The 6235-nt window shown below is 40.4% G+C and overlaps 1 non-coding gene across 1 annotated transcript; it reads right to left on the bottom strand.

Moving 5' to 3' along the window:
* Positions 1–4213: 4213 nt before the first annotated feature.
* Positions 4214–4286, bottom strand: Trnat-ggu. The gene has a single exon. It is a non-coding gene; the product is annotated as a tRNA-Thr (tRNA).
* Between the last annotated feature and the right edge of the window lie 1949 nt (positions 4287–6235).

Genomic DNA, 6235 nt, shown 5'->3' with positions numbered 1-6235 from the left:
GGCTAACCAGCTGGGTAGGTGGCACGGGCAATGCACTGGGTAACGTGCTCATTCTGCAATTATGCTTCCTGTCGGCTACGTTATTCTTCTGTTTAGGAATGAAGGTCGATATACGTAACAGGATCATAAAATGGACTCAGGGGAGGAGGTATATGGATCATCGGAGGAGCTATTTTATCGATGGAATCGAGAACCGATGGGGTGGAATCTCTTTGATCAGCAGACAAATTCACTAGTGATCTAGATTTAAAAGCTTTGATTATATTCCACATCTTGGAGGGATCCATCTTATTATTTATAGATGAACAAAACCTTTTGAAACTACTCCTCTTCTCCCTAGAGAAGACCTTCCTGGAGTTTTTTAATTTGATTTTGTACATTTCCAGGTTATGAGGCGTAGGTTGATACTTAATTTTTGCAAAGGCTGCGTTCCTCTCAGCAAGCGCCTTTCGACACTCAGCATTCCACCAAGGAGCTGGAGGAGCTGTGAGGTTCCTCAATCTACCACCTGCACGATGAGCCCCGGACTTTTCAGCCGAGTCAAGGAGATGTTCTGTAAAACGTCTGTACTTCTCCTCAAGGTTGGTATTCAAGGAGTCATTGTCAAATGTAAAGAGCTTAGACCATTGACCAAACTTATTCCAGGCAACATCATCCATGTTTAACCTGGGCCGGCCTGTAGAGAAAACAACATGGAATGAGTTCACCGAAATTAAGATGGAAAGATGACCACTACCGGCTGGATCGTCCATAGTCTTCCAAAAAACAAATAGGAGAATGTCCGAAGAAGCCAAGGTGATATCTGGCACACTGGAATTAAGCATCGGGTAAGTGATCCTAGTAGCACTACCATTGTTAATGACCGAAAAGTCCGAATTATCAAGAGCATATGATAAGTTAATACCCGCCTGGTTGGAGCCGGAGCTACCCCATATCGGGTTCTGGTCATTAAAGTCTCCACAGATTAAGGTGTTCGCCTGCGACAACTGGTTGAGAAAGATTATCCAATTTGTAGAAGAAATAGAGGAATTGGGAGGCCTATATAGAGAGAAGATGCTTAGAGCAGTAGAGATAGGTCCAGATAGAAGCTCCACGCCAACCACCTCCAATCCGCCAGTAATGACGGGAGATAGATTAATAACTGTAAATTGCATTGAATCCCTCAATCGTATCGCCACCCCGCTATAGTTTCCACCAGTGATTCTGTCTTTTCTGACGATTTTAAAATTCTTAAACTTTACTTATTGAGCAGGGCATACAGAACACGAGATACAGAGGACATGTGCTTCTTTCGCTAAAATCTGGAGTTCTGAAATAGAAGACCTTAAACTGCGTGCATTCCATTGAATAATCCTCAGATTATTTATAGGGGCCATTTCTAATTGAATCTAAGTAATCACAATTGGCTTACAAAAATAAATAAATTAAATAAATAAACGATTTAACTAGGTAGCTGTGTAGCTAGTGTAACTGCACAACGATAAACATATATAAATATATAAACAATACTATTTAAACATTAACGTTCAGAAAATTGTTCTAATCAAACTTATATATGCTAGTCATAAAGCAAAGTGTAGTTCTATATCTGAAAAGCTTCCGAACATACCCCTCTTATGGAGTCCTCAGATAGGGATTGTTCATTCAGGAGCTTTATCATACTCTCCTCTATGAAGCCAATAATGGAGCCAAATTTTTTGTTTACTTCTCTACTAATGAATTCCTTAAGATTTAATATCTGTATTTTAGAGAGAGTAGCACCAACAGAAAGATTTTGGTTCTTGACAGGATTAATATCGGGATCTGAGATCTGGGGATCGCGACTCACTTCGTTCTGAAGCACTGGATTATGCTCCTGACCCTCTTCCACCTCAGCCGAATTGTGGCATTGGCCAGGGATTATATCTCTAGTTTTGGTAAGAGGGACCCCGCACTTTAAATTAGCCTCTTTGTAAGAGATGCCTTCATGAGCCATCAATTGTCTGATTCTTTTTTGAAGGGTGAAAACTGGGCATCTAACTGAGTCGGCTCTGTGATCGGAGCTGGAGCAATTGACACAATATTGTGAATTTGACTCGCAAGTATTATTTGCATGTTCGCCCCCACAGTTAACACATCTCAAGGAACTCCTAGAGTTGGAGGTAACGTGACCAAAACGTTGGCAGGAGAAACACCGTATTACAGGAGGTATATACGGCTCAATTGGGCATTCAACCAGCCAGACACTAATGCTCCCCGGGAGGGAGTCACCTGCAAACACCACTTTAATTGCAGAAGAGGGAACCCTCGTCCTAGAACCATCAACGCCTATGGCGGTGCGAAATATTCTTTCAATCCTGATTACTTCCGGAGCATGAGGATCCTGAACCATAGAAGAAATGCCTTCGAAAATGTATTCGATAGACAGTTCGGGATCGACGTTCCTAATAACTCCTACTTTTGTAGTTTTGAAGTCAGGAATATAGGCCCACCATTCGTTATTCGAAGTCTGAATTGAACAGACAAATTCGTTAGCACATGAGTGTAATTCGAAGGTGACTATCAGCTTATCCCTACCATCTCTGGAGAGAGTCAAAATGCCCTGAAAATTAACTAGCCTCTTCCCGATGGAAAAAGGGTGTTATCTAGCTATATTCTTGGATATATCTCTGTTGCAGATGTATACAATAAAGGGAGCCTTAGAATCCTTAGAGTAACGGTTAGAAAACTGGGACCTGATGTTTTCTCATAGGTTGCATGGAGGTAACGGTGAAATTTTATTAGGAGGCGAAAGGGCAATCGCTTCTGGAGTAGGAGAAGATGACTCCCTATTTCTTTTTTTATTATTTAAGATCTCAGTCTCTGCCATCGCAAGGCAAAACCCATGCGGTCACTAAAGAAATAGAAGGAGGAAAAAGAAAAGAAAAAAAAAGAGAAAAAAAACCACAAAACGTAGACTGTTGAATCGCGGGGAAAGAAAGGAGGTTCAGATTGATGTTACTGATAAGGGAGCCTAGCTAAAATTTTAATATTACTCCCCAAACTCCACTCAAGGAGACTGAAATCTACAAGCTAAACAGTGGAGTGATAATATTTGCGGGGAGACCGCCTAGCTATTCTTTGTGACTAGGAGTATTATTGTGGGTTTGTACGGTAAGTACAGCTTAAAAAAAAAAAAAAAAACTTTCTCCCAGGGTTAAACAGAACAGCACGGAACGAAAGGGCATGGACAGGATACAGGAGACGACACGACTTATCTGCGTTTGAACCCAATGGAATCTTATAAAGCGTGAGATGGATCTCAAGATTCCCCGGGGAGATAAACCAGGCCACGCACGTCGGCTCCCAAGTTCCTCGTTCTGTAGTAAACTGGGGCTACACTCCAATTAGCACTCTTAAACCGCGCGAACTTATATTAAGAAAAATTAATTTAGTTTATTAAATAAATAAATCTAGGATAATTACAGATTAAGGGGGTTCTCTGGTTTGACGGTCAGATTTTTAAGCATTTTGTCGGATTTTTTTGTGAGGACCAATGAAGAGATAGAACTTTGGAGTTTTTATCATTTATTTATAAGTGTTTCAAAAGTATACGTATAAATTTTTAGCTAAAAATATTCATTAGAACAAAAATTATAGCGCTCTGAAGACACCTCGGAAAAATGAACGCTCACTCCCGCCACGAAATCAGCTGATTGGCTTATCTGAAACTAACAAAATCGGGGACGTTTTAATCTGTAAGCTTAAGGGGTCTACCCTAATTAGACGGGCAAAAAAAGGCTATTTTCACGAATTTTTTTGACCGGTATAAATTATAAATATGGATATAAAAAGTGTTAGGTCTAAAAAATACACTCTTAAAATACACAACAAAATTTTTTTTATATTTATTTTACTCAGTTTTTGTACAGAAAAATGGGGGAGAAGACAGGTCCAAAAAAAAGATAGGGGTGCGCTATTGATAAAATCTCTGGAATGGATGATCTGAAAAAAAAATGGTTTTAGATTCAGTAGGTAAATGACTATAGCGCATACATGCGATTTTTGATTTTTTTAAAAATTACAAAATGGAGGCCATTTTTCAAAAAACTACGAAAAAGCACGTTTTTTTTCATCGTTTTTTGCAAAAAAAAATAGTTACACTAAAAATTTCGAAATTCGTATGATATGCGCTATAGCTTGTAACCCGGTGGAGGGGTTATTTTTCAAGGGTCAATCCGGGAAAAATGCGGGGCGTCTGGGCCGGGATTCGAACCCGGGACCTTTCGATTACCGGTCGACTGCTCTGACCACTGAGCTACGCCAACCGCTTACCACATCCCCCGAGATCGTCCCTACTAACGAAAATTCATTTTCGTTACAAGCTATAGTCATAAAGAACATGTGGTAAAATTTTGGTAAGGGTCGGTTTAATAGTTTCGGAGATTTATCAACAAGCCGTCCAAAAACGTCATTTTGAGATAAACGCGTTTAAAGTTTTCTTTAACGAAAAATCATGAAAAAATCTTACTTACGTCTAATCAGCGATGCCTGCACCATACATTATGCCTTCAGTTTCTTCATAGCGCTCATTTTCATCCAAAATGTAGTACGGATAGTATATTTGCAAAAGGTAGCAGCTCCTCATGTATGCAAAGGCAGGTAGGTAGTACCGCTCCGAGCGGTGCGAATATTAGCACGCTCAGATACCTAAGTAAACGTCGCTCAAAAGTACACTTAGACTGCTCTAATCTTTATAAAATTGTAGTATGATACTTTTAAATATGTATGCTTTCGAAAAATCCAATAAAAAAAATCGGTTTTTTCAAAATTCTAATTAGGGAATACCCCTTAAATACAGGGAATGGACTATTATGAAAAGAATATTTTGAAAATTGGACTTTTGAGAGACTTCGGAACAAAAAATTTCGAGTTTCACGTATTTTTTGTCAACTTTTTGTTAAAAAAAAATAGAAATATTTTAAATTTTGGGATGATAATAGACCATTCCGTGCGTCCATATGTGCTAAGTCGACCCTATAAATTTGAAGTGAATCGGCCAAGCCGTTCACGAGATATGATGGAGAAAAGTTTGAAAAACATAGTTTTGAGAAAAACGCGTTTGAAGTTTCAAGTACAGTTACAACTATAAAAATCCTAACTTACCATTAATCTGCGATACCTGGTCCATAGAGTACGCCTTCCACCTCCTCTTGAAAGTCTTTCAGAGCAGTTTTTTCTGCTTTTGCTGCAATTCTGGCGTTTTTGGTTTCGGAGCGCGAGATCCGCTTTTCATCACGTTTTTCTACGTAAGCATGCGCTGTGCGTCCAGTGGGGCATCCCATGATTGTCATTATTTTTAAAATCCCTTGGAATCCTTTGTTGAATATTATAACTGCCAAAAACGTTGCAATTTCAACGATTTTGGCGAGTAGTATAAGTTTAGGGGTTCTGGACCAGGAGACCTGTAACAGACATATACCGACACTCCAGAGCCTTCGAAGGTGGGTGTCCGTGCTAAGTTGCCGTCGTGAGCTCTACGATTTCCGGAAGTGACGTCACCAAGACCCCTCGATTCCAAGAATTTTCGCTCGATTCCGGGAATTTTGCGTCACATTCCGGGAATTTTGCGCTCGATTCCGGGAATTGCGCACGATCGAGAACCTTCTAGAACATTCTAGAACCTTCTAGAACATTCTGGAAGCTTCGACGGTTCGTGTCCGTGCTAAGTCGGGAAGGTTCGCTCCCAGAGCCGGCGGTCCTCTCGCTCGACGTTTTGAGACAGCCCCTTGCCCCCCATCCCGGTAAGCCTTCCAGAAGCTTCGACGGACCCGTACACGTGCGTGCAGGTTTCGGACGTCAGCCCTCAGTCCGTTTGATCTTGAACGTTATCTCGACTTGAAACCTTCGTATAAAAAGCCCTTCGATGATGCGCAGCGATCATTGTCTGTTGAACCTTCAAGCGCATTATTGCTATTAACGAGATGGATTGTACAAAGTGTAAAAAGTTGATTGAGATTATGGAAGGAGCGTATAAACTTCTGAAGAAGGGTTCATCGACGGCAGAAATTGAAAAATGGACGAAATTTGGAACTCAAAATAACAGACTTTTGAAAAAAATTCTGAGAGACGTTACTCTTACGATCGGAGAGAAAATTAAAATTTTAACAACGATCGGGATCCTTAAATCTCTGAACGAAAAATTTAAACAACAACTTCGAAAAAGAGGTGGAGGAACGGTGAGGGAGAGAAGAAGTGACAGAGTGCGTTGGGATGA

This window comes from Cephus cinctus, unplaced genomic scaffold (assembly GCF_000341935.2).
Source record: "Cephus cinctus unplaced genomic scaffold, Ccin1 Ccin1_scaffold0224, whole genome shotgun sequence".
NCBI lineage: Eukaryota > Metazoa > Arthropoda > Insecta > Hymenoptera > Cephidae > Cephus > Cephus cinctus.
The sequence above is the reverse complement of the archived record's forward strand: the minus strand, read 5'-3'. Positions and strand labels throughout refer to the sequence as shown.